General features: G+C 51.7%; 1 protein-coding gene across 2 annotated transcripts in view; it reads left to right on the forward strand.

The window, feature by feature from the left end:
* numbl (NUMB like endocytic adaptor protein) overlaps positions 1-26,741 on the forward strand; it is a 169,310-nt gene that overhangs the window by 36,886 nt on the left and 105,683 nt on the right. Inside the window, exon 1 of one of the 2 annotated variants that reach the window (XM_072549492.1) lies at positions 12,124-12,402. The exons of the other annotated variant lie outside the window; for it this stretch is intronic. The gene's annotated coding sequence lies outside the window, so the exon portion shown is untranslated. Of the gene's footprint in view, positions 1-12,123; positions 12,403-26,741 lie in introns of those variants that run through there. 2 annotated transcript variants of the gene reach the window in all.

Below are 26,741 nucleotides of genomic sequence, written 5' to 3' on the forward strand. Positions count from 1 at the left end.
AAGGATGTTGTAAACTTGAAAAGGTTCAGAAGAGATTGACTAGGATGTTGCCAGAGTTGGAGGATTTGAGCTACTGGGAGAGGCTGAATAGGGCTGTTTGGGCTGTTTTCCCTGGAGTGTTGGAGGCTGAGGGGTGACCTCATAGAGGTTTATATAATCATGAAGGGGCATGGATAGGATAAATAGACAAAGTCTCTTCCCTGGGCTGGGGGAGTCCAGAACTAGAGGGCATAGGTTTAGGGTGAGAGGGGAAAGAGTTAAAAGGGACCTGAGGGACAATTCTTTCATGCAAAGGCTGGTACAGAGGAAGTGATGGAGGCTGGTACAACTGCAACATTTAAAAAACATCTGGATGGGTATTTGAATAGGAAGGGTTTGGAGGGATATGGGCCGGGTGCTGGCAGGTGGGATTAGATTAGGTTGGGATATCTGGTCAGCATGGACAGGTTGGACTGAACGGTCTGTTTCCGTGCTGTACATCTCTATGACTCTATGCGATGCTGCCAGACCTGCTGAGCTTTTCCAGCCATTTCTGTTTTTGTTTTTGATTTAGAGCATCCCCCTTTCTCTTCAGTTTCTCTTCTCATCCAACCGCACCCCCCCCCCCCCCCCCCAACATCAGGAAAGTAGCTGGGGTGGTCATTGTCGCATTGCTCTTTATGGGATCTTGCTGTGCACAAATCATCTCCGCACCTTTCTTAAAAGACAACGGTGACTGTCCCTCCCTTTCCTTCCTTCCTTTTTGCTGACCCCAACCCGGGGTCACAGGGATATCGTTTCAAGGTGCATTACTCCTCATTGACATTCCTGACAAATATCTGTGGGACCTGAATCTATCGAACATTGAGACTGGGAGCCTGTTCCAAACCCTTGAATTTCATCCCGGACAGATCAGCCTGTGAGAGATACAGGCGCAAATGGGGACCCCTTGGCTCAGGACCACGTAGCAGATGGTTGGAGCTAGGGGGCAGGATGTGACCACAGTCTGGTTCAGCTCAGCATCACTGAAAACTTGTTTTCCTTTTGTCTGCTTCACCCTGGAACAGTTTCAAAGGGAAGCGGGATTATTTCCAGCCCCAGCTGTCTAGAAAATCTTATCTGAGCCAAAAACGCAATCATTCTGAGGTAGCTGATTGCACATCCCCTTACAACTGCTCCCGGTCAGGATGCAATTAAAAAAAAGCATCCCCATTTTTTAATGGGAGCCACAACTTTACAAATTGAGGGAAGGTTTCAGCAGTTGAATAGAGGGGACGAGGTAAAAACAATGACTGCAGATGCTGAAAACCAAATACTGGATTAGTGGTGCTGGAAGAGCACAGCAGTTCAGGCAGCATCCACCGAGCAGCAAAATCGAGGTTTCGGGCAAAAGCCCTTCATCAGGAATAGAGGGGACAGTCTAGGTATATCTGCCTGTTACACTCTCCAATATTACAGCAAAGAACAATACAGCACAGGACCAGGTCCTTTGGCCCTCCAATCCTATGCCAACATATTTTGCCCTTCCATCCTAAAACTGTCTTCACTTACAGGATAAAAACAATGACTGCAGATGCTGGAAACCAGATTCTGAGGAGCATCCAAGGAGCTTCGAAGCTGTGCTCTTCCAGCACCACTAATCCAGAATCCACTTACAGGATCCCTATCCACCCAATCCTTTCCTATCCATGTATACTCCAGGTGTTTCTTCAGTGCTGCTATTGTGTCAGCTTCCACCGCCTCCACTGGCACTGCGTTCCAAGTATTCACCATCCTTTGTGTGAAAACCCTGCCTCACACAACTCCCCCCCACCCCATACCTTGAACCTGTGTCCCCGAGTAATTGACCCCTCCACCCTGGGGAGAAAGCCTCATATGTTTTTTCCATGCTGTCCGTGCCATTCACAATCTTATAAACTTCTGTCAGGTCGCACCCTGCTGAAACTCCAATGAAAACAAACACAGTCTATCCAACCTTCCTTCTTAGCTATATTTATTAAGTTGCGTTTACAGCACAGACCATTTGGCCCATCAGTTCCTGCAGTAGATGAGCCTCCTCTGACCAGCAGTCCTCCTCCCATTCTTCTATTCCTTCTCCCTCACGTTTATCCACTTTCCCACACCCCGCTCCCTTCAATATATTGACTCTATTCACCTCCGTCTCTCCCTATCGGACTGACATTCCTACTTGCTGCCAAAAGATGTTTCTCCTGAATTCCCAATTGGATTTGTTGGTGAACTTTAGTTTTGTTCTGCAGGAAGTGTTGACTATTAATAACAAGGCTTGTTGCCGATGTACCTGTTCAATTGGACTCTGTACTGCTGCAGCCAAACTCATTGTCCTTGTCCGTGCAGCTATTTACAATTCATTCTTGCTCGCTGAGTCAGCATTTACTGCCCATTCCCTAATTACCCAGAAGGCTGTTAAATGTCAACCCCATTGCTGTGGGTCTGGAGTCACATATAGACCAGACCAGGTGACAGTGGCAATTTCCTTCCCTAAAGGACACTAGTGAACCAGATATGGGGGAGTTTAAACTGATGTGGGTTTTGACAGAGCCATGAGGCAGCCGTGCTAAATCTTCCAGGATCTTCCAACTCAGTGCAGCTTTAACCTTGACTTTGAGATCGTGAACACTTTAACCCTCAGTCGGGTTGGTGCACTGCCTTCGAGGTTTCAACAATCTCCCTGTCATTCTAGATGAACTTCTGGAGGATGTGGGGGATAGTGAGGAGCCATCTAGAGGATGTGCTATTTCAGATCTAGTATTATGCAATAAAAGAGGGTGAACCAGAAGCAATGCATTTAAAATGATCAGGTAAAGAGTTGAGGAGAAATGAGATTGTTAATTGAAAACAACAAACGCTGAAGGTCACAGTTTAGTCCTGGGAACATTAGAACATAGACATAGAACATAGAACAATACAGCACAGAACAGGCCCTTCGGCCCACGATGTTGTGCTGAACTTCTATCCTAGATTAAGCACCCATCCATGTACCTATCCAAATGCCGCTTAAAGGTCGCCAATGAATCTGACTCTACCACTCCCTCGGGCAGCGCATTCCATGCCCCCACCACTCTCTGGGTAAAGAACCCACCCCTGACATCTCCCCTATACCTTCCACCCTTCACCTTAAATTTATGTCCCCTTGTAACACTCTGTTGTACCCGGGGAAAAAGTTTCTGACTGTCTACTCTATCTATTCCTCTGATCATCTTATAAACCTCGATCAAGTCACCCCTCATCCTTCGCCGTTCCAACGAGAAAAGGCCGAGAACTCTCAACCTATCCTCGTACGACCTACTCTCCATTCCAGGCAACATCCTGGTAAATCTTCTCTGCACCCTCTCCAAAGCTTCCACATCTTTCCTAAAGTGAGGCGACCAGAACTGCACACAGTACTCCAAATGTGGCCTAACCAAAGTCCTGTACAGCTGCAACATCACCTCACGACTCTTGAATTCAATCCCTCTGCTAATGAACGATAATACTCCATAGGCCTTCTTACAAACTCTATCCACCTGAGTGGCAACCTTCAAAGATCTATGTACATAGACCCCAAGATCCCTCTGTTCCTCCACCTGACCAAGAACCCTACCATTAACCCTGTATTCCGCATTCTTATTTGTTCTTCCAAAATGGACAACCTCACACTTGGCAGGGTTGAACTCCATCTGCCACTCCTCAGCCCAGCTCTGCATCATATCTAAGTCCCTCTGCAGCCGACAACAGCCCTCCTCACTGTCCACAACTCCACCTATCTTTGTATCATCTGCAAATTTACTGACCCACCCTTCGACTCCCTCCTCTAAGTCATTAATAAAAATTACAAACAGCAGAGGACCCAGAACTGATCCCTGCGGAACTCCACTTGTAACTGGACTCCATGCTGAATATTTACCATCTACCACCACTCTCTGACTTCGACCGGCTAGCCAGTTTTCTATCCAATTGGCCAAATTTCCCTCTATCCCATGCCTCCTGACTTTCCGCATAAGCCTACAATGGGGAACCTTATCAAATGCCTTACTAAAATCCATGTACACTACATCCACTGCTCTACCCTCATCCACATGCTTGGTCACCTCCTCGAAGAATTCAATAAGACTTGTAAGGCAAGACCTACCCTTCACAAATCCGTGCTGGCTGTCCCTAATCAAGCAGTGTCTTTCCAGATACTCGTAAATCCTATCCCTCAGTACCCTTTCCATTACTTTGCCTACCACAGAAGTAAGACTAACTGGCCTGTAATTCCCGGGGTTATCCCTATTCCCTTTTTTGAACAGGGGCACAACATTCGCTACTCTCCAGTCCCCTGGTACCACCCCAGTTGCCAGTGAAGACGAGAAGATCATTGCCAACGGTACTGCAATTTCCTCTCTTGCTTCCCACATAATCCTAGGATATATCCCGTCAGGCCCGGGGGACTTGTCTATCCTCAAGTTGTTCAAAATGTCCAACACATCTTCCTTCCTAACAGGTATCTCTTCTAGCTTATCAGTCCGTTTCACACTCTCCTCTTCAACAATACGGTCCCTCTCGTTCGTAAATACTGAAGAGAAGTACTTGTTCAAGACCTCTCCTATCTCTTCCGACTCAATACACAGTCTCCCACCACTGTCCTTGATCGGACCTACCCTCGTTCTCGTCATTCTCAGGTTTCTCACATACGCATAGAATGCCTTGGGGTTATCCTTGATCCTATCCGCCAGGGATTTTTCATGCCCTCTCCATAGTTTGCTCCCTCTCCATAGATGCTGCCTGACCTGCTGTGATCTCCAGCATTTGTTGTTTTCAGTGTAGACTCCGGCATCTGCAATAATTTGCTCTAAGATTGTTTATTCACCCTCTTTCATCGCATAATACTAGATCTGAAATAGCACATCCTCTAGATGGCTCCTCACTATCCTCCAGAAATTCATCTAGAATGACAGGGAGATTGTTGAAATCTAGAAAGCAGTGCACCAACCGACTGAGGGTTAAAGTGTTCACGATCTCAAAGTCAAGGTTAGAGCTGCACTGAGTTGGAAGATCCTGGAAGATTTGGACAACCTACAGTACCTCGGTGGTTAGCACCGCTGCCCCACAGCACCAGGGTCCCAGGTTCAATTCCACCTTCGGGCGACTGTCTGTGTGGAGTTTGCACATTCTCCCCGTGTCTGTGTGGGTTTCCTCTGGGTACTCCGGTTTCCTCACGCAGTCCAAAGATGTGCAGGTTAGGGTGGATTGACTGTGCTAATTTGCACATAGTGCCCAGGGACGTGCAGGTTAGGGTGGATTGGTAATGCTAAATTGCCCCGTAGTGCCCAGGGACGTACAGGTTAGGGTGCTTGGACATGCTAAATTGTCCTGTAGTGCCCATGGACGTGCAGGTTAGTGTGGATTGGCCGTGCTAATTTGCACATAGTGCCCAGGGACCTGCAGGTTAGGGTGATTGGCCATGCTAAATACTCCATAGTGTCCAGGGACACGCAAGCTGTGTAGGGTTAGATAGGGTAAGGGGATGGGTCTGGGTGGGATGCTCTTGGGAGGGTTGTGGTGACTTGTTGGGCTGAGTGGCCTGTTTCCACACAGTGGGGACTCTGTTCTATAAATGCAGGGGACATTCCACCAGGAAAAACCTCTGCAAGATAGTCCGAATGAAGTGGTTAGATAAGGTGCCTAGCAGATGCCACATTGTAGACTCACTAATTACACAAACCCAGCTCCAGCGGGTGGGATCTTTTGACCAGATTCCGCTCCCCATCCCTCCCAAAGTGAATCCTCAATGCAGACCGGTGACAAGAGACTGCAAGGGGTGGGGTGTGTGGGGGTCACTGGGAATACATTGGGCCTCTTGTCGAGGCATCATGTTGACATGGACATTCCCGTCTCCTGAGTAACACGGAGCAGGTTGGTTCAGGAAGACAGCGGGAGACTCCATTGGGAACCATGTCGGAGAGGAAGTGAAAGTGACCAACCTCCGAACAGTGCGCCTACCCCAAGCCAGCGAGGGTGTCCCACCCTCAGCAGCATCCATGTAGCCGTGTGTCAGAACCCATCGGAATATCACCCTCTATCCCGGGCCTGGGAGGAGGTCAGTGGCACCCAATTCCAACTTTGAAAAAGCAATCCGACAGGAGTTTATAGGGGATTGGTTTGTGCAGGAGGCTGAGGTAGAAAGCGGGGCAAAATTAGACAATTCTTTTCAGGAGCCAGGACAGATGCGATGGGCCGATTGGCTTCCAGGCAGGACAATCGGGTTGTGAAGCATATCAGCCAAGAGCGAATGGTGGAACAGACTCAATGGGCCGAATGGCCTAATAATCATAGAGTCCCTACAGTGTGGAAGTAAGCCATTTGGCCCATCAAGTCCACGCCCACCCTGGGAGGAGTATCCCAACCCCCATCCCATAACCCTGCATTTCCCATAGCTAACCCAACTAACCTGCACATCCATGGACAATTTCCCATGGCCAACCTACCCTAACCCACACATCCCTGGACACTATGGATAATTTCCCATGGCCAACCCACCCTAATCCACACATCCCTGGACACTATGGGTAATTTCCCAAGGCCAACCCACCCTAACCACACATCCCTGAACACTATGGGTAATTTCCCATGGCCAACCCACCCTAACCCACACATCCCTGTACATTCTGGGGTAATTTCCTATGGCCAATCCACCCTAACCCACACATCCCTGAACACTATGGGTAATTTCCCATGGCCAATCCATCCTAACCCACACATCCCTGGACACTATGGATAATTTCCCATGGCTAATCCACCCTAACCCACACATCCCTGGACATTCTGGGGTAATTTCCTATGGCCAATCCACCCTAACCCAAACATCCCTGGACAATATGGGTAATTTCCCATGGCTAACCCACACATCCCTGGACACTATGGGTAATTTCCTATGGCCAACCCACCCTAACCCACACATCCCTGGACATTCTGGGGTAATTTCCTATGGCCAATCCACCCTAACCCACACATCCCTGGACATTCTGGGGTAATTTCCTATAGCCAACTCACCCTAACCCACACATCCCTGGACAATATGGGTAATTTCCCATGGCCAACCCAACCTAACCCACACATCCCTGGACAATATGGGTAATTTCCCATTGACCAACCCACACATCCCTGGACACTGTGGGTAATTTCCCAAGGCCAACCCACCCCAACCCACACATCCCTAAACACTATGGGTAATTTCCCATTGGCCAAACCTCACTAACCCACACATCCCTGGAGATTATGGGACAATTTCCCATGGCTAACCCACCCAAACCCACATATCCCTGGACAATATGGGTAATTTCCCATGGCTAATCCACCCTAACCCACACATCCCTGGACACTATTGATAATTTCCCAAGGCCAACCCACCCTAACTTGCACATCCCTGGACAATATGGGTAATTTCCCATGGCCAATCCACCCTAACCCACATATCCCTGGACATTCTGGGGCAATTTCCTATGGCCAATCCACCCTAACCCACACATCCCTGGACAATATGGGTAATTTCCCATGGCCAATCCATCCTAATCCACACATCCCTGGACACTATGGATAATTTCCCATGGCTAATCCACCCTAACCCACACATCCCTGGACACTATGGGACAATTTCCCATGGCCAACCCACCCTAACCCACACATCCTGGACACTATGGGTAATTTCCCATTAGCCAACCCACCCTAACCCATACATCCCTGGACAATATGGGTAGTGTCCCATTGGCCAATCCACCCTAACTTGCACATCCCTGGACAATATGGGTAATTTCCCATGGCCAATCCACCCTAACTTGCACATCCCTGGACACTATGGGTAATTTCCCACAGCCATTCCATCCGAACCTGCACATTTTTGGACTGTGGGAGGAAACCGGAGCACCTGGAGGAAACCCACACAGACACAGGGAGAATGTGCAAACTCCACACAGACAGTCACCCGAGGGCTGAGTCGAACCCGGGTCCCTGGCACTGTGAGGCAGCAGTGCCACCCCGTCGGGCACTGAAAGAAAGTTGATAACATGACTAAAGGAGTTGGATTTGGAGATGCCGGTGTTGGACTGGGGTGTACAAAGCTAAAGAAAATCACACAACACCAGGTTATAGTCCAACAGGTTTAATTGGAAGCACTAGATTTCAGACAACTACCTGATGAAGGAGCATCGCTCTTAAAGCTAGTGCTTCCAATTAAACCTGTTGGACTATAACCTGGTGTTGTGTGATTTTTAACTTTGAATGAATGAGGGTGTTGGTCGGGTGGAGGGCAGCCACTTTCTTCTGGAAGAGAGACAAAACATAACTGAAGGTACTGGAATTCAAAGTAGATAGGAGGCTGGGAGAACACAACAAGGCAGGCAACATCAGGAGGGACAGGCAGGAGGCTGGGGGAACACAGCAAGGCAGGCAGCATCAGGAGGGAGGGGGACAAAGCAAGGCAGGCAGCATCAGGAGGGAGAGGGACACAGCAAGGCAGGCAGTATCAGGAGGGAGGGGAACACGGTAAGGCAGGCAGTATCAGGAGGGAGGGGGACACAGCAAGGCAGGCAGCACCAGGAGGGAGAGGGACACAGCAAGGCAGGCAGCATCAGGAGGGAGGGGGTACACAGTAAGGCAGGCAGCATCAGGAGGGAGGGGGTACACAGCAAGGCAGGCAGTATCGGGAGGGAGGGGGACACAGCAAGGCAGGCAGCACCAGGAGGGAGAGGGACACAGCAAGGCAGGCAGCATCAAGAGGGAGGGGAACACAGCAAGGCAGGCAGCATCAGGAGGGAGAAGGACACAGCAAAGCAGGCAGCATCAGGAGGGAGAGGAACACAGCAAGGCAGGCAGCATCAGGAGGGAGTGGGACACAACAAGGCAGGCAGTATCAGGAGGGAGAGGGACACAACAAGGCAGGCAGTATCAGGAGGGGGAGGGACACAGCAAGGCAGGCAGCATCAGGAGGGAGGGGGAACACAGCAAGGCAGGCAGCATCAGGAGAGAGGGGAACACAGCAAGGCAGGCAGTATCAGGAGGGAGGGGAACACAGCAAGGCAGGCAGCATCAGGAGGGAAGGGAACACAGCAAGGCAGGCAGTATCAGGAGGGAGAGGGACACAGCAAGGCAGGCAGTATCAGGAGGGAGAGGGACACAGCAAGGCAGGCAGTATCAGGAGGGAGGGGAACACAGCAAGGCAGGCAGTATCAGGAGGGAGGGGGACACAGCAAGGCAGGCAGCATCAGGAGGGAGAGTGACACAGCAAGGCAGGCAGTATCAGGAGGGAGAGGGACACAACAAGGCAGGCAGCATCAGGAGGGAGAGGGACACAGCAAGGCAGGCAGTATCAGGAGGGAGAGAGACACAGCAAGGCAGGCAGTATCAGGAGGGAGGGGGAACACAGTAAGGCAGGCAGTATCAGGAGGGAGGGGGGACACAGCAAGGCAGGCAGTATCAGGAGGGAGGGGAACACAGCAAGGCAGGCAGTATCAGGAGGGAGGGGGCACAACAAGGCAGACAGCGTCAGGAGGGAGGGGAACACAGCAAGGCAGGCAGTATCAGGAGGGAGAGGGACACAACAAGGCAGGCAGTATCAGGAGGGAGGGGGACACAGCAAGGCAGGCAGCATCAGGAGGGAGAGGGACACAACAAGGCAGGCAGTATCAGGAGGGAGAGGGACACAGCAAGGCAGGCAGCATCAGGAGGGAGTGGGACACAACAAGGCGGGCAGCATCAGGAGGGAGAGGGACACAACAAGGCAGGCAGTATCAGGAGGGAGAGGGACACAGCAAGGCAGGCAGCATCAGGAGGGAGAGGGACACAACAAGGCGGGCAGCATCAGGAAGGAGAGGGACACAGCAAGGCAGACAGCGTCAGGAGGGAGGGGGAGGGACACAGCAAGGCAGGCAGCATCAGGAGGGAGGGGGACACAGCAAGGCAGGCAGCATCAGGAGGGAGAGGGACACAGCAAGGCAGGCAGTATCAGGAGGGAGAGAGACACAGCAAGGCAGGCAGTATCAGGAGGGAGAGAGACACAGCAAGGCAGGCAGTATCAGGAGGGAGAGGGACACAGCAAGGCAGGCAACATCAGGAGGGAGGGGGAACACAGCAAGGCAGGCAACATCAGGAGGGAGGGGGAACACAGCAAGGCAGGCAGTATCAGGAGGGAGAGGGACACAGCAAGGCAGGCAACATCAGGAGGGAGGGGGAACACAGCAAGGCAGGCAGTATCAGGAGGGAGAGGGACACAGCAAGGCAGGCAGTATCAGGAGGGAGGGGGACACAGCAAGGCAGGCAGTATCAGGAGGTAGAGGAACACAGCAAGGCAGGCAGCATCAGGATGGAGAGGGACACAGTAAGGCAGGCAGCATCAGAGGGAGGGGGGACACAGCAAGGCAGGCAGTATCAGGAGAGAGGGGGAACACAGTAAGGCAGGCAGCATCAGAGGGAGGGGGGACACAGCAAGGCAGGCAGTATCAGGAGAGAAAGGGACACAGCAAGGCAGGCAGTATCAGGAGGGAGGGGAACACAGCAAGGCAGGCAGCATCAGGAGGGAGAGGGACACAGCAAGGCAGGCAGTATCAGGAGGGAGAGGGACACAGCAAGGCAGGCAGTATCAGGAGGGAGGGGAACACAGCAAGGCAGGCAGTATCAGGAGGGAGAGGGACAAAGCAAGGCAGGCAGCATCAGGAGGGAGGGGGACACAGCAAGGCAGGCAGCATCAGGAGGGAGGGGGACACAGCAAGGCAGGCAGTATCAGGAGGGAGGGGGACACAGCAAGGCAGGCAACATCAGGAGGGAGGGGAACACAGCAAGGCAGGCAGCATCAGGAGGGAGAGGGACACAACAAGGCAGGCAGTATCAGGAGGGAGAGGGACACAGCAAGGCAGGCAGCATCAGGAGGGAGGGGAACACAGCAAGGCAGGCAGCATCAGGAGGGAGAGGGACACAACAAGGCGGGCAGCATCAGGAGGGAGAGGGACACAGCAAGGCAGGCAGTATCAGGAGGGAGGGGAACACAGCAAGGCAGGCAGTATCAGGAGGGAGGGGAACACAGCAAGGCAGGCAGCATCAGGAGGGAGGGGGAGGGACACAGCAAGGCAGGCAGCATCAGGAGGGAGGGGGACACAGCAAGGCAGGCAGCATCAGGAGGGAGAGGGACACAGCAAGGCAGGCAGTATCAGGAGGGAGAGAGACACAGCAAGGCAGGCAGTATCAGGAGGGAAAGAGACACAGCAAGGCAGGCAGTATCAGGAGGGAGGGGGAACACAGTAAGGCAGGCAGCATCAGGAGGGAGAGGGACACAGCAAGGCAGGCAACATCAGGAGGGAGGGGGAACACAGCAAGGCAGGCAGTATCAGGAGGGAGAGGGACACAGCAAGGCAGGCAACATCAGGAGGGAGGGGGAACACAGCAAGGCAGGCAGTATCACGAGGGAGAGGGACACAGCAAGGCAGGCAGTATCAGGAGGGAGGGGAACACAGTAAGGCAGGCAGTATCAGGAGGGAGGGGGACATAGCAAGGCAGGCAGTATCAGGAGGGAGAGGAACACAGCAAGGCAGGCAGCATCAGGATGGAGAGGGACACAGTAAGGCAGGCAGCATCAGAGGGAGGGGGGACACAGCAAGGCAGGCAGTATCAGGAGAGAAAGGGACACAGCAAGGCAGGCAGCATCAGGAGGGAGAGGGACACAGCAAGGCAGGCAGTATCAGGAGGGAGAGGGACACAGCAAGGCAGGCAGTATCAGGAGGGAGGGGAACACAGCAAGGCGGGCAGTATCAGGAGGGAGGGGAACACAGCAAGGCAGGCAGCATCAGGAGGGAGAGGGACACAGCAAGGCAGGCAGTATCAGGAGGGAGAGGGACACAGCAAGGCAGGCAGTATCAGGGAGGTGCTTGGAGGCCTGAAGAAGGATTATACCTGAAATATCAACTTCCCCACCTCCTGATGTGTTCTCCCAGCTTCCTGCCGAGCTACTCTCTTACTGAATGACAGCATAGATTATAAGGGGCCGAATGCTCTCTTCCTTGCTAATTGCAACGGATGATTGACGTTAGAGGTGACCAATGGAGGGCTGGGACGGTATTTACATTTTAATGAGAGCGTAGACCAATGGAGAATGAGGCGGAGGCGGGAGGTGGATGAAGGATTGGAGACTGGCGCCTGTGCTGCATTGTAACTTGTGCGGGGTCTGGGAGCGAGTGTGGTGGAGTGGGGAAGGATATACTAGAGACAGAGATACAGCAAGGGGAAAACATTACAGCCTCAGCACGGGAAAGGAAAAGATCTGGATCCTGGCTGGGGAGGGGGAAGGATATAACACCCCCTCCCACCCACCCACCTCGCGTACAAGACAGCCAGCACCGACCCTTGTGGATGTTTACAGGAGGGGCTGGAGTAGGGATCAAGAGCCTCCTGAACGCACCAGTAAGTCTGAGCTATACATCTGTACGAGAAGAGGTGGCGGGGAATATAGGGAGAAAGGGGAGGGGGGAAAAGAGGGAGGGGGAGAGATCGGGGAGAGGGAGAGAAAGGGGAAGGGGATAGAGGGAGGGAGAGAGAAAGGGGAGGGAGAGAGAAAGGGGAGTGGGAGAGATCGGGGAAGGGGATAGAGGGAGGGAGAGAGAAAGGGGAGGGGGAGAGGGAGGGAGAGAGAAAGGGGAGTGGGAGAGATCGGGGAAGGGGATAGAGGGAGGGAGAGAGGAGGGGTAGAGGGAGAACCCGCGCTGCGCTTTCATTGTGAAATTGACAAAAAGGGCTGTTGGTCCGCGGCTGGAACTGACGCGCTGCACAGCCGCCGCCGCCAGTCTGTCTGTCTCTGTATCTGTATCTATCCATCTGTGTGCATGCGTGTGTCCATCTGTCTCTCTATATGTGTGTATGTCTATTTCTCTCTGTATCTGTGTGTGTGGCTGTGTCTATCTTGTCTCTATCTATCGGTGTGTATGTCTTTCTCACTGTATGTGTGTGTGGCTGTGTCTATCTGTGTCTCTCTGTATCTGTGTGTATGTCTATTTCTGTGTCTGTGTGTGTAGCTGTAACTATCTGTGTGTGTGTCTATTTCTCTCTGTATCTGTGTGTGCGCGCATGTGGCTGTGTCTGTCTGTATGTATACGTCTGTCTCTCTGTATCTATCTGTGTGTGTGTATGTCCGTCTCTGTGTATGTGTGTGTGACTGTGTCTATCTGTGTCTACGTGTCTCTGTATCTATCTCTGAGTGTCTGTCTGTGTGCGTGTGTCTGTGTCGATCAGTCTGTTTCTCTGTGTGTGTCTATCTGTGTCTTTTGCTGGGATTTCTATATAAAATCCACCCCCACACAGACACACACACACCTCACCACAACACAGGCAGTTGGTCTCTCGCTGTGTGTGTGTGTGATGCAGCGATTTGATTTTGGTTGTTGTGGGGGGTGGGGGAGAGGCTGAAGGGTTTGGGGTGGTATACACTCGGCAGTCTGTGTGTGAAAATTGGAGATTCAAACCTCTCTCTTGTTGGACCCCTCCCGTTCTAGATGTCACCTTCCCCCACAAGAGCCCCCCCCCACTCAGGGGGAAATTGATCTGTTTCTGTAATGGATCGATCGGGAGAAGGCTACTCATTTATGAAGGAGTGATAAAAGTTGTCTGTAGCTCTTCACCACCCCCCACCCCATCACAAATATTGAAAAGCCAACTCCATTTACCAATGCTAAAATGTACATCGTATTTCGGGAAATTGAATTTGTAGATTATAGGAACTGGCCAAGCAGAAAGGTATTTCCTTTCACATCTAAGAATTTGATACGTATTTTTTTAAAAAGAAGCGAGTTAGTAACAACTTGGAGACTTCATTTTCTAAAATGTATGAATGCAATTAGACTGGGAAGATATTTTAGTCTCCACCCCTCAAGCTGTTTAATATTCCCACTGGAAATTGACAGGGAGTGGCTGGCCAGCGGTATTCTCTCTCTCTGAGTGTGTATGTGAGAGGGATTGCTAGTGTTTACTGAGCCTGGAACTTGCAGTCTTCAATTCAAACACAAATCTCCCAGTCTACTGAGGAAACATGCCTCTGAGGTCTCGCACCACCTGCTGCATCCTGCACTGAGATTTCACATTTCTCTCTCGGGCAATCGCCCACTCTCTCTGGTATGTGCCGTCTGTCTGTCTCTTTCTCGCTCTTTCTCTCTCTTCCTCTCTCTGTGTTAGTGTTCTCTCTCTTCTGTGCCCTCTTCACCTTCTCTCTTCACCTTCTCTCTCCCCCTTCCCTCTCCCCTAGGTGTTTTCTCTCCCCCCGCCCCGGCTGTGGTAGTGCTCTCTCTATTTCTGTCTCTCCCACCACCTCGAGCTCTCTCGCTCTCTCTTCCCTCTCCCCTCCTTTCTCTCTCTTCTCCTCCTTTCTCTTCCTTTTCTCTTGCTCTCTCCTTTCTCTCTATCTTCTCCCTCTCGCTCTCTCTTCTCTCCTTTTCTCTTTCTCGCGCTCTCTTTCTCTCCCTCTCTCTCCTTTCTCTCTCTCTCTCTCTCTCTTCTCCCCCACCCCCTGTCCTTTCTCTCCCACCATCTCTCCAGCCTCGATACTTACCTGTAGGTCAGGACGTGCTGAATCCTGGAGAGAGAGAGAGCGCGCAATGGCACGGGGCGGTGGGGGGAGGTCTGGCCCGAGAGGGAGGATGCAGTTGATGTCCTTTCATTGGGGGTAGACTCGGTGGAGTTGGGGAGTAGCAGGTCCGGATTTAATGGGCCGACCGGCCGGAGGGAGATGAGCGAGTTGTTGTGATATTGAATATTCCGCCCGAGGGCGGGAGCACATTGCCGGATGGAGGGAATCGTTTCCATACTCCCACAGAGAATATTGATGGAGCTCTGAGGAAGGGGCCTTTGGGAGGGAGGCAAGCACAGGCTTGATGGACCGAATGGCCTCCTCCTATATCATACCAAGCCCCCATCCCCACCCCCAGGCTCGCTGACGTGTCTTAGTCTGGTAACACCTTACAACTAATGTTTTCAACCCTCTCCATGGCCTCACCCCTTCTCTCTCTCTCTCTCTGTCTCTGTCTTTCTCTGTCTCTCTCTCTGGTTTCCCTTCTTTCCTTGTTTCTCTTTTTTTCATTGTCTCCCTTTCCTTCTTCTTTCACTCTCTCCCTTCCTTTCTCTCTCCCTTTTTTTCTCTCCGCTCTCTCTCTTTCTCTTTTTCTCTCTCTCTCCCTTCCTTTTTCTTTCTCTCTCTACCTTTCTTTTTTCTCTCTGTCTCCCATTTTTCTCTCTCTCTTCCCCTTTTTCCTCTGTCTCTCTGTCTCCCTCCTTTTTCTTTCTCTCTCTCTCCTCTCTCTCTCTCTCTCTCTGTCTCTCTCTGGAATTTCCTCCAACTCTGCAACACTCCAAGAATCCTCTGAATCTGGCCTCTTGAACTTTCCTGATTTTCACTTCCCTGACGTTGGTGGCTGTGCCCTCAGCTGCCAGGGTCTGGCTTCATGGACCCCCTCCCTCCCTGAACCCAGGCCCTGGCTCTGTGGGACAGTCTCCCTCCCTGAACCCAGGCCCTGGCTCTGTGGGACAGTCTCCCTCCCTGAACCCAGGCCCTGGCTCTGTGGGATAGCCTCCCTCCCTGAACTCAGGCCCTGGCTCTGTGGGACTCCCTCCCTCCCTGAACCCAGGCCCTGGCTCTGTGGGATAGCCTCCCTCCCTGAACCCAGGCCCTGGCTCTGTGGAACTCCCTCCCTGAACCCAGACCCTGGCTCTGTGGGACTCCCTCCCTCCCTGAACCCAGGCCCTGGCTCTGTGGGACTCCCTCCCTGAACCCAGGCCCTGGCTCTGTGGGACAGCCTCCCTCCCTGAACCCAGGCCCTGGCTCTGTGGGACTCCCTCCCTCCCTGAACCACTCTTTCTTCCTTTTTCCTGTCAGGATTGCCTATTGACCGAGCTAATGGTCACCCGTCATGGCTCTGAGTCAGATTCTGCTGACTCTCCTGGGAAATGCCCAGGGGATGTTTTCCAAGGCCAAGTGACTATATAAATGCAGGTTCTGTTGGACTGAAGCTGCTGATAGAGCAGGGGCCAAAGTTCTTTATATAAAAAGCAGCAGACTATTCATCTCCTCATGCCTGCCCTGGGTTTAATAAGTGATAGCTGATCTAATCGCTTCCTGCCCAACCTCCCCCTTCCCAAGAAGCTGCTTTATTCCAGGACATCTTCTTGAAAAGGAGGTGGCATAGATATCCAAATCCCTTCTGAGAGGAAATGTTCTGACTCCTGTCAACTTTAAACAGGCCTTAATAACCCTTTATTACAAACAGTGACTTCTAGAGGTGGAGGAAGGGGCAAGATTGTGATGGGAATTAAATAAAGCAAATGGCTGCAGCTGTATAAAACCCTTGTTAGGCCGCATTTGGGGTATTGTGTGCTGCACCACCAGAAGGACGTGGAAGTTTGGGAGAGAGTGCAGAGAAGGTTCCCCAGGATGGTGCCTGGTCTCGAGGCCATTGGCTGTGAGGAAAGGTTAAAAAGGCTCGGATTGTTTTCACTGGAAACACAGAGGCTAAGACAAGACCTGATAGAGGTCTAGAACTTATGAGAGGCATCGATAGGGTGGATAGTCCGAGGCTTTATCCCAGGGTGGAAGTTTCAATTACAAGATGGAACAGGTACAAGGTGAGAGGGGGCAAGTTTAAGGGAGATGTGCGAGGGAAGGTTTGCATGCAGAGAGTGGCAGGAGCCTGGACAGCATTGCCAGAAGAGCTGGGGCAAGTAGGAACATTGGTGACATTTAAGAGGCATCTGGATGGTTACATGAATAGGGAGGGAACAGAGGGATAGGGACCGAATAAGGGCAGACGGTTTGTCTTTTAGTTTAGTTAGGGCATGATGATCAGCACAGCCTCAGAGGGCCGAAGGGCCTGTTCCTGGCCTGCACTTCCCTTTAGTTCTTTTGGTTTTTTTTGAAGTAGGAACAAGAGTAGGTCATTCAATGGCAGATCACCCAACATGGGAGAAGCACAGTGGCTCAGTGATTAGCCCCTGCTGCCCCATAGCGCCAGGGGCCCGGGTTCAATTCCTGCCTCGGGTGACTGTCTCCATGGAGTTTGCACATTCTCCCCGTCTCTGTGTAGGTTTGCTCCGGTTTCCTCCCACAGTCCAGCAATGAATGGTTAGGATTGGCCATGGGGAAATCCATGGCTACAGGGATAGGGTAGAGGAGTGGGTCTGTGTGGGATGGTTTCTGAGGTGTCAGTGTGGACTCGATGGGCCGAATGACTTGCTTCCACACTGTAGGGATTCTATGATTCAGTCCTGTGCTCCCACTTTTTCCCCATACCCCTTTAGCCCCCAAAAAACTATATCTATATCCTTCTGGAAAACGTTCAGCGTTTTAGCCTCGACAGCTTTCTGGTTCCCCCCGTCTCTGGGTGAAGACATTTCCCGTCATCTCAGTCCCAAATGGTTTACCCTGTATCGCGAGACTGTGACCCCTGACCCTGGACTCCCCGGTCACTGAGAACGTCCCTCCTGTGTTTTCCGCTGGCGTGTTAGAGTTGTTTAGTTCCCATCAGGTTTCCTGTGCCCCTCCATCATTCTTCTAGACTCCCGTGAATACAATCCTAATGGATCCAGTATCACTCCATGCCTCAGTCCTGTCATCCCAGGGATCAGTCTGGTAACCCCTCACTGCTCTCCCTCCATCACCAGAACATCCTGCCTCAGGTAAGGGGAACACAACTACACACAGTACTCCAGGGGTGGCCTCACCAAGACCCTGTACAACTGCAGTGAGGCATCCCAGCTCCTATACTCCAACCCTCTCGCTATGATGGCCAATGCACCATTTACCTTCTGCACTGCCTGCCACACCTGTAGTGTTTACCTCCAGTGACCAGGGCACAGGGAGGCCCAGGTCTTGTTGAACATTCTCCTAAAGGACCTGGCTAAAGTGGGAGGCGACAGAGTTGGCAGGGGACCAATGGGGAGGTCAGGGCAAAGGGTGGAATTCCATTCAGTGAGGGGTGATGGTGCCCTCCACTCAGTGTCTGATTTAGATTTGCCTATCGCCATCTTGGAGCCCCAGGAGGGCAATAAGGCCTCTGGATTTCTCATGTTCAGAGACTCCGGTAGTCAGAGGACAGGGGTACTCTGCCCCCTTGGTATTTGTTCCTCTCGGCCAGTCACAGAACTCTTTAAAGAAACGAGTCTGTGTTTATGTAGCACCTTTCTGCGATGTTCCAAAGGGTTTCACAGCTGATGGGGGGGTGGGGGTGTCACCACTGCGATGTAAGACACATGGCTGCATTGTGACGGCAAGTCCTCACAAAAGCGACGAGGAACTGAATCAGATTCACGAGTCGATCTGTGATAATGCAACAGTTGTGCACCCCTTTACAATCGCTGTACCCATTCGGCAGCAAGTTTGCATTTGCCAAACACATCCACAATTCGTCAATCGCATTCTAGCCAATTTGCGCTGATGAAATGCGCGTTACAGCAGAAAGGCCTGAATTGTCACACGTACTCTAAATGAGTACAGTGTAAGGTTTACAAGTCGCTCCTTACAGCACCATCTTAGGTACGATCCTCAGTTGCAGAAGAGAGAAATGAAGAAAAACAAAAAGTTACATGACAGTGACACACCGTGTAATCAAAGTTGGAAAGAATATGCATCACAGTCTCTCTCCCAGTGCTGTCCGCAGCACAGGACCCCTCCACAGTCTCACCACCAGCTGCCGGCCCTGCTTCAGGGGCAGGGGCTGGGGGCGGGGTGTCAGGGGCTGGGGGCAGGGTGTCAGGGGCTGGGGCAGGGAGTCAGGGGCTGGGGCAGGGAGTCAGGGGCTGGGGCAGGGTGTCGGGGGGCTGGGGGGTGGGGTGTCAGGGGCTGGGGCAGGGTGTCAGGGGCTGGGGCAGGGTGTCAGGGGCTGGGGCAGGGTTTCGGGGGGCTGGGGGGTGGGGTGTCGGGGGGCTGGGGCAGGGTGTCAGGGGGCTGGGGGGTGGGGTGTCAGGGGCTGGGGCAGGGTGTCGGGGGGCTGGGGCAGAGTGTCGGGAGCAGGGAGTCAGGGGCTGGGGCAGGGAGTCAGAGGCTGGGGCAGGGAATCAGAGGCTGGGGAAGGGTGTCAGAGGTTGGGGCAAGTTGTCAGGGGCTAGGGGCAGGGTGTCAGGGGGTTTGGGCGGGGGTATGGGCAAGGTGTCAGAGGGTTTGGGCAGGGTGTCAGGGAGTTTGGGCAGGGTGTCAGGGGGTTTGGGCAGGGTATCAGGGGCTGGGGCAGGGTATCAGGGGCTGGGGCAAGTTGTCAGGGGTTGGGTCTAGGTGTCAGGGGGCAGGGTTTCGGGGGACTGGGGCAGGGGCAGGGTGTCGGGGGGTTGGGGCAGGGTGTCAGGGGGCTGGGGCGGGGTGTCAAGGGGTTGGGGCAGGGGGTCAGGGGCTGGGGCAGGGTGTCAGAGGCTGGAGCAGGGTGTCGGGGGTTGGGGTTGGGGCAGAGTGTCAGGGGGTTGGGGCAGGGTGTCGGGGGCTGGGGCAGGGTATCAAGGGGCTGGGGCAGGGGCAGGGTGTCAGGGGGTTGGGGCAAGTTGACAGGGGCTAGGGGCAGGGTGTCAGGGGGTTGGGGCAGGGTGTCAGGGGTTTGTGACAGGGTTTCAAGGGGCTGGGGCAGGGTGTCTGGGGGCTGGGGCAGGGGTGTCAGTGCCTGGGGAGAGAGTGAGGAAAAGAACAGGCAGAGCAGAGGGACCCCAGCCAGAGTGCCCTGAAGGGCTATTGCCCGAAACGTCGATTCTTCTGCTCCTCGGATACTGCCTGACCTGCTGTGCTTTTCCAGCACCACTCTCTCTACTCTGATCTGCAATCATCACTCAGTCCTTGCTATCTTACCCCTGGTTGGAGATAATAACGCACATGCTCCTCCTTATTGTCCAGTGGTTTGGGTGATAACTCTGGTGCAACCCAGAGGTAAGGTAGGCCTGATGACCCCCTCCCTCCTTCCCATTGCTTATCTATGCTACACTCTCCCCTCCACAAACCCCTAAGATTTCCTCACATAGCTTGGTGTGAAGTTTTGTTCAATAGCTTTTTTCCCTTTGGGAAGAGAGAGGCTCCATGGGAACGTATAATGTGAAAAGGTGCTTCATAAATGCAAGTCATTGTTGAATGCAGACCAGTGTCCCTGGCTGAGAAACAGGATTCCTGTGTATTCAAGAAGCATTGTAAGTGATAACTGGGGTTTAGGGGAGGGGGTAAGCAAAGGGAAGATTTTATAACTGGTATTATTCACTGGCCAGAGACCAGAAGGTTGTTGGACTTGCTTTTGAAGAAAGAAACGATGAAACTGCATGTTTTGCAGCTGCTGAGGCAGGTTGTACACATTAATGATCGGGAATGTGGAACCGTCCATTGGGGGCTTGCACTGGGCTGTGAGCTAAGGAGCTCTTGGTTCAGAGCAGCTGTGTAGATGCAGTAAAACCCAGCCCTTTTCCAATCAGAATTCCGAAATGCCTCACCAGCCCAGGCTCCTGATGTGTCTGTGCGTGATGCCCCAATTCAAACACCTATCTCAGAGAATCCTGCAGTGTGGAAGCAGGCCCATCGATGCCATACTGACCCTCTGAAGAGCATCCCACCCAGATCCATCCCATAGCCCTGTATCTCCCATGGCTAACCTACACATCCCTGAACACTAATGGGCAATTTGGCATGGGCAATTCACCCTAACTTGCCCATCTTTGGACTGTGGGAGGAAACCGGAGCACCCGGAGGAAACCCACGCAGACACAGGGAGAATGTGCAAACTCCACACAGTCACCCAAGGCTGGAATCGAACCCGGGTTCCTGGCGCTGTGAGGCAGCAGTGCTCACCACTGAACTACAGTGCCACTATTTGTGATCTGGCTGCCATTAGTAAGGCTGGTATTTGTTACCCATTCCCAGTTGTCCCTTGAACAGAGATTGGGAGAACGTGCAAACTCCACACAAGCAGTTGCCTGAGGCTGGGTCCTTGGCACTGTGAGGCAACAGTGCAAACCACTGGGCCACCGTACAACCCAAGGAAGCACAGTAAGACTATAAAAAGAAGCAGGAGGAGGCCATTCAGCCCCTCGAACCTGCTCTGCTATTCAATAGGATCATGGCTGATCTGGCATTTCTCACATTTTGGCCTCTCTGTGCAACTGAATCTGTCTATTTCAGCCTTGGGTATAGTATTGTGTATGTGCTGTTTCAATGCAGGCTGATGCTCCAGAAGGCAATGTGGGAGGGTGTGCTGCACTGTCAGGGATGCCATCATTTCAGAGGATATGTTAAGTTGAGGCCCATTGCACATTCCTGAGTGATTCTCACAGCCAGCAACTTGAGTCAATATTTATGCTCCACTGTGCCTCACTCGAAACCAAATCTTCTTATCAGAAGTGCGGAGAAAATCAGTCATTAACCTGATTTGGGTATGACTGACGGGGCCAGCATTTATTACCCGTCCCTAATTGTCCCCTTGAGAAGATGGTACGTTTGATTTCTGGTTTATTATTGGCACACATACATTAGATTAGATTACTTACAGTGTGGAAACAGGCCCTTCGGCCCAACAAGTCCACACCGCCCCGCCAAAGCGCAACCCACCCATACCCCTACATCTACCCCTTACCTAACACTACGGGCAATTTAGCATGGCCAATTCACCTGACCTGCACATCTTTGGAGTGTGGGAGGAAACCGGAGCACCCGGAGGAAACCCACGCAGACACGGGGAGAATGTGCAAACTCCACACAGAGAGTCGCCTGAGGCGGGAATTGAACCCGGGTCTCTGGCGCTGTGAGGCAGCAGTGCTAACCACTGTGCCACCGTGCCGCCCAATACAGTGAAAAGTTGGGTTTTGCATGCAGTACCAGGCAGATCATATACAAACTGCACCAGGGTGACAGTGAGCAATGCAAAGAAGGTGCATAAAGAGTGAGGTCAACATTTAAATTGGAGAGATCCATTCTCCCGTTTAATAACAGCGGGGAAGAAGTTTTCTTCAATCTGTTTGTACATGTGTTTAAGCTTCTGTATCTTCTGCCTGACGGAAGAAGTTGCGATAGATTTATAACCAGGTGGGAGTGGTCTTTGATTACACTTTAATTTGGAGACACTGGTGTTGGACTGAGGTGTGCAAAGTTAAAAATCACCCAACACCAGGTTATAGTCCAACAGGTTTATTTGGAAGCACTAGCTTTCAGAGCGCTGCTCCTTCACCAGGCACAATCATCTGCTTCCAGATAAACCTGTTGGACTATAACCTGGTGTTGTGTGATTTTTAGCTTTGATTACACTGGTTGTCTTCCCTAGGACCTGAGAAGTGTTGATGGAACCAGTGGATGGAAAGCTGGGTTAGCTTAATGGGCTGAGATGTGTTCCTAACTCTTGGTACAGTTCTTCTATAGTGCGATGGTTGCAAATCTGTGTTATTTTAAAAATCGCGATTTAGAATTGGTGCTTAAAGTGTTGGTGATATCATCGTGTTACAACTAGCACTCATTTTAAAAGTTTGCGCTGAAGAAACAGTGTCCCCAATTCATCATTCACATCACAGTGAATACACGTTGATGAAATATGTGTTATAGCAGAATGACTAGTAGTTTTTTACAGTGCTGGGCAGAGCAGTTCTATACCATTCTGTCATGCGTCAGAGTTGGATGCTTCCTACAGTGCAGCTGTAAACCATGGGTAAGAGTCTTTATAGACATGCTGAATTTACTTAGCCTCCTGAGGATGCCAAGACATGGTTGTGCTTTCTAGATCATTGAGCTGCCCTCTTGAACGGCTGCAGTCTATGTTCTGTTGGGACACCCGCAGTGCTGGTTAGGGAGGGAGTTGCAGGATTTTCAGTGACACTGGAGAAACTGATTTGCAAAGTCTATCTTCATCAGCCATAATAAAGCTCAGGGACCCCCCCCCCCCCGCCTCTCCCTGGGGAATGTGCCCCATGGACCGTACGACAGCAACATTCCTCCTCACTCTGTTTTCTTGAATGGGAGCCCCCACTTTCTAAATGGTGCCCCCAGTTCCAGCCTCTTCCAGGAGGGGAGACGTACCCTCAGTATCTGATAGAGGGTCACTGGAGCTGAAACATGAACTTCACTTTCTCTCCCCCCCACCCCCCCCCCCACCCCCCCTCCCCCACAGATGCTGCCCGATCTACTGAGCCTGTCTGCCAAATTCCTGATTTAGTTTCGGATTTCCAGCTTCTGTGGTTCTTTATTTTATCTCAGCACCTGCCCGTCAACTCCCACGTCACTCATCTTTCTAAACGCTGATGGACTCAGGCTCGGCCTTTTCCTTAAGCAGGATAAACCCCCCACCCCCACTTCCTAGCTGCCCGTTATCCCTGTCGCTGCTTGTGGGATCTTCCTGTGCTCAGGTTCCTCTGCCCAGCTGCCCATCATCCCCGATGCTGCTTGTGGGATCTTCCTGTGCTCAGGTTCCTCTGCCCAGCTGGTCATTATCCCCGATGCTGCTTGTGGGATCTTCCTGTGCTCAGGTTCCTCTGCCCAGCTGGTCGTTATCCCCGATGCTGCTTGTGGGATCTTCCTGTGCTCAGGTTCCTCTGCCCAGCTGCCCATCATCCCCAATGCTGCTTGTGGGATCTTCCTGTGCTCATGTTCCTCTTCCCCAGCTGCCCGTCATCCCCGATGCTGCTTGTGGGATCTTCCTGTGCTCAGGTTCCTCTTCCCCAGCTGCCCGTCATCCCCGGTGCTGCTTGTGGGATCTTCCTGTGCTCAGGTTCCTCTTCCCCAGCTGGTCGTTATCCCCAATGCTGCTTGTGGGATCTTCCTGTGCTCAGGTTCCTCTTCCCCAGCTGCCCGTCATCCCCGGTGCTGCTTGTGGGATCTTCCTGTGCTCAGGTTCCTCTTCCCCAGCTGGTCGTTTGTTCTCATTGCTGCTTGTGGGATCTTCCTGTGCTCAGGTTCCTCTTCCCCAGCTGGTCGTTTGTTCTCATCGCTGCTTGTGGGATCTTCCAGGACTGAAATTGACAGTAAATTCAAATCAAATTGGCTTTGGGGGTGTCCCGAGGCTGCAGAAGGCAATTTGGAAAATCACATCCTTTTCCGTTTTATGTGAGCAGGTAGCTGAGGGGTCAGGGGAGCTCCCCACTGGAAATGTGTGTCGCTGTCAGGGACAAACACTGGCTGACCCAGACTCAGGGGTGAGTTCACTCCCAGCTTATTAGACAGCTGCCACTCACTTGTCAACAGCTTTCAGGTGAAGATTGGCCACTCTAGGGATACCTCTTGTCACACTGTCTCTCTGCTGGGGTCAGAACCCTCGCGGAGCTGAGAAAATTGATCCCGGTGGATTAAAAATCCTTAGCAGGTGCTCTGTTTTAAAACAAATCCAATTTTCTTTCGATATTCGGTGTTACCGAGGTCAGTCCTGTAGCCCAGAGCACTGAGTTGAGCACCAGTTTGGGGTCTCAGACTCCATGAATCACTCTTTCTGAATCGATGAGCAGATTGTCGACATTTCTGGTCGCGCTCTGTAGTTTGCTGTTCCTGTGGTTAATCTTTCTGTCAAACTGTGATGCGGAGGTTAATTGACTCCCGGTTTGGTGCAGCATTCTGGGAAGCGTGCTTTCTGCACAGTAGGCTGTCTGAATTCTCCATCCTTCTCAAATTTTGCCCTTTGTTTAGTTTTTTTTTCTCACGGTCTTTATTTGTACGAATTGCGCAGGGTTGGGTTGGAGAAAGATGTCAAGATTAGAGTGGTGCTGGAAAAGCACAGCAGGTCAGGCAGCATCTGAGGAGCAGGAAAAATCGAATCCATCCTGATGAAGGGCTTTTGTCCGAAACGTCGATTTTCCTGCTCCTCGGATGCTGCCTGACCTGCTGTGCTTTTCCAGCACCACTCTAATCTTGACTTTGATCTCCAGCATCTGCAGGACCCACGTTCACCCTGGAGAAAGGTGTTACCACCTGTCAACCAGGCACCATTTTCCAGGCTCATGTCCCAGTTTAGTTCAGATTGCCATTCTCCATTCTCCTTCCAGGCTGGTGTTTACCTTTTGACTGATGGTGCTTAAGTGAGGAAATTTTCTGCTCTGCATTTTCATTAAACAGGGTCCCAGGTTCGATTCCAGCCTCTGGCAACTGTCTGTGTGGAGTTTGTACATCCTCCCCGTGCCTGTGTGGGTTTCCTCCGGGTGCTCCGGTTTCCTCCCACAGTCCAAAGATGTGCAGGTCAGGGTGGATTGGCCGTGCTAAATTGTCCCATAGTGTTAGGTGCATTAGTCAGAGGGAAATGGGTCTGGGTGGGTTGCTCTTCGGAGAGTTGGTGTGGACTTGTTGGGCCGAAGGGCCTGTTTCCACACTGTAGGGAATCTAATCTAATCTAAAACTACATGAACATGGAGACAACCTGGGATTGTTCTTATTTTTTGAGTAGAGAATGTTTTTTGCGAGGGTGAGCAGAGACAATGGGAATCTTGAAGGGTCTTGTTTGAGATGCTTCTATGCTCTGTCTTTTGGAAGACCACGAGGAGCAGATTGGAGGAGATTGGAAAAGCTTCTAGCAATAGTTTGCAGAGTGTTGCTGTGAACTGGAACACGGGCGATGGAAGGAGATTCAACAGTAATTTTCCAAATTGGATCAATACAAGAACAATTTTCAGAGATGTGGACTGATCCAGTTGGGGTTAGTACAAAGTGGTTTTCAAAACAGCCAAGAGTCATAATGGGCTGTGGAAGAAAGCCATTTAAAAAAAAATAGCTCACAGGATGTGATGTCACTGGCTGAGCAGCATTATTGCTCTCGACAAAGTGTCCTCTTGAAGCACTATGTTGTGACAAACTGTCCAGAGAGTCAAATAATGTACATTTCCACAGCGTCTTTCACATCCTCAGGATGCCCCGTAAGCTCTTCACAGCCAATAGAGTATCCCTTTGAAGGGTAGTCGCTGTGGTGAAGTAGGGAAGGCCAATTTTTGAAATGTTACACAAACTCTCATTCCAGGAACAAATAAAATCACTCCCTGACTGTTCACTATCTTCCTGTCACCTTTGTGCTCTTAATGTAAATAGGCTTACGCAGATGGATACAAATTGTGCCTTTTATAGAGACAGAGAGCTGTACAGCATGGAAATAGACCCTTCGGTCCAACAAGTCCATGCTGACCAGATATCCCAACCCAATCTAGTCCCATTTGCCAGCACCCAGCCCCTATCCCTCCAAACCCTTCCTATTCATGTACCCATCCAGATGCCTTTTAAATGCTGTAATTGTACCAGCCTCCACCACTTCCTCTGGCAGCTCTTTCCATACATGCACCACCCTCTATGTGAAAAAGTTGCCCCTCAGGACCCTCTTTTATATCTTTCTGCTCTCACCTTAAACCTATAGCCTGTAGTTCTGGGGACCCCCCCCCCCCCATCCTGGAGAAAAGACCTTGTCTGTTCACCCTATCCATACCCCTCATGATTTTGTAAACCTCTATAAGGTCACCCGACGCTCCAGGGAAAACAGCCCCAGCCTATTCAGCTTCTCCCTATAGCTCAAACCTTCCAACCCTGGCAACATCCTTGTAAATCTTTTGTGAACCCTTTTGGGTTTCACAACATTTTTCCGATAGGAAGGAGACCGGAATTGCACACAGTATTCCAAAAGTGCAATAAAATATAAGGTAGCGTAGAAACACAAAATCTTGTGTAGGCTTAACCCTTTGTGTACAGTCTGCTTGTTGGTGCCTCTGTTCTGGTCCTGGTTGACCATTGCCACATTGCTATGTAAACACCTCCCATTGAGTCTGTGCCTCTTCGGACTGTCACGGTGTGAGATTTCTTGGTCACT

The sequence above is a fragment of the Chiloscyllium punctatum genome, chromosome 29, assembly GCF_047496795.1.
Source record: "Chiloscyllium punctatum isolate Juve2018m chromosome 29, sChiPun1.3, whole genome shotgun sequence".
NCBI classification, from domain to species: Eukaryota; Metazoa; Chordata; class Chondrichthyes; order Orectolobiformes; family Hemiscylliidae; genus Chiloscyllium; species Chiloscyllium punctatum.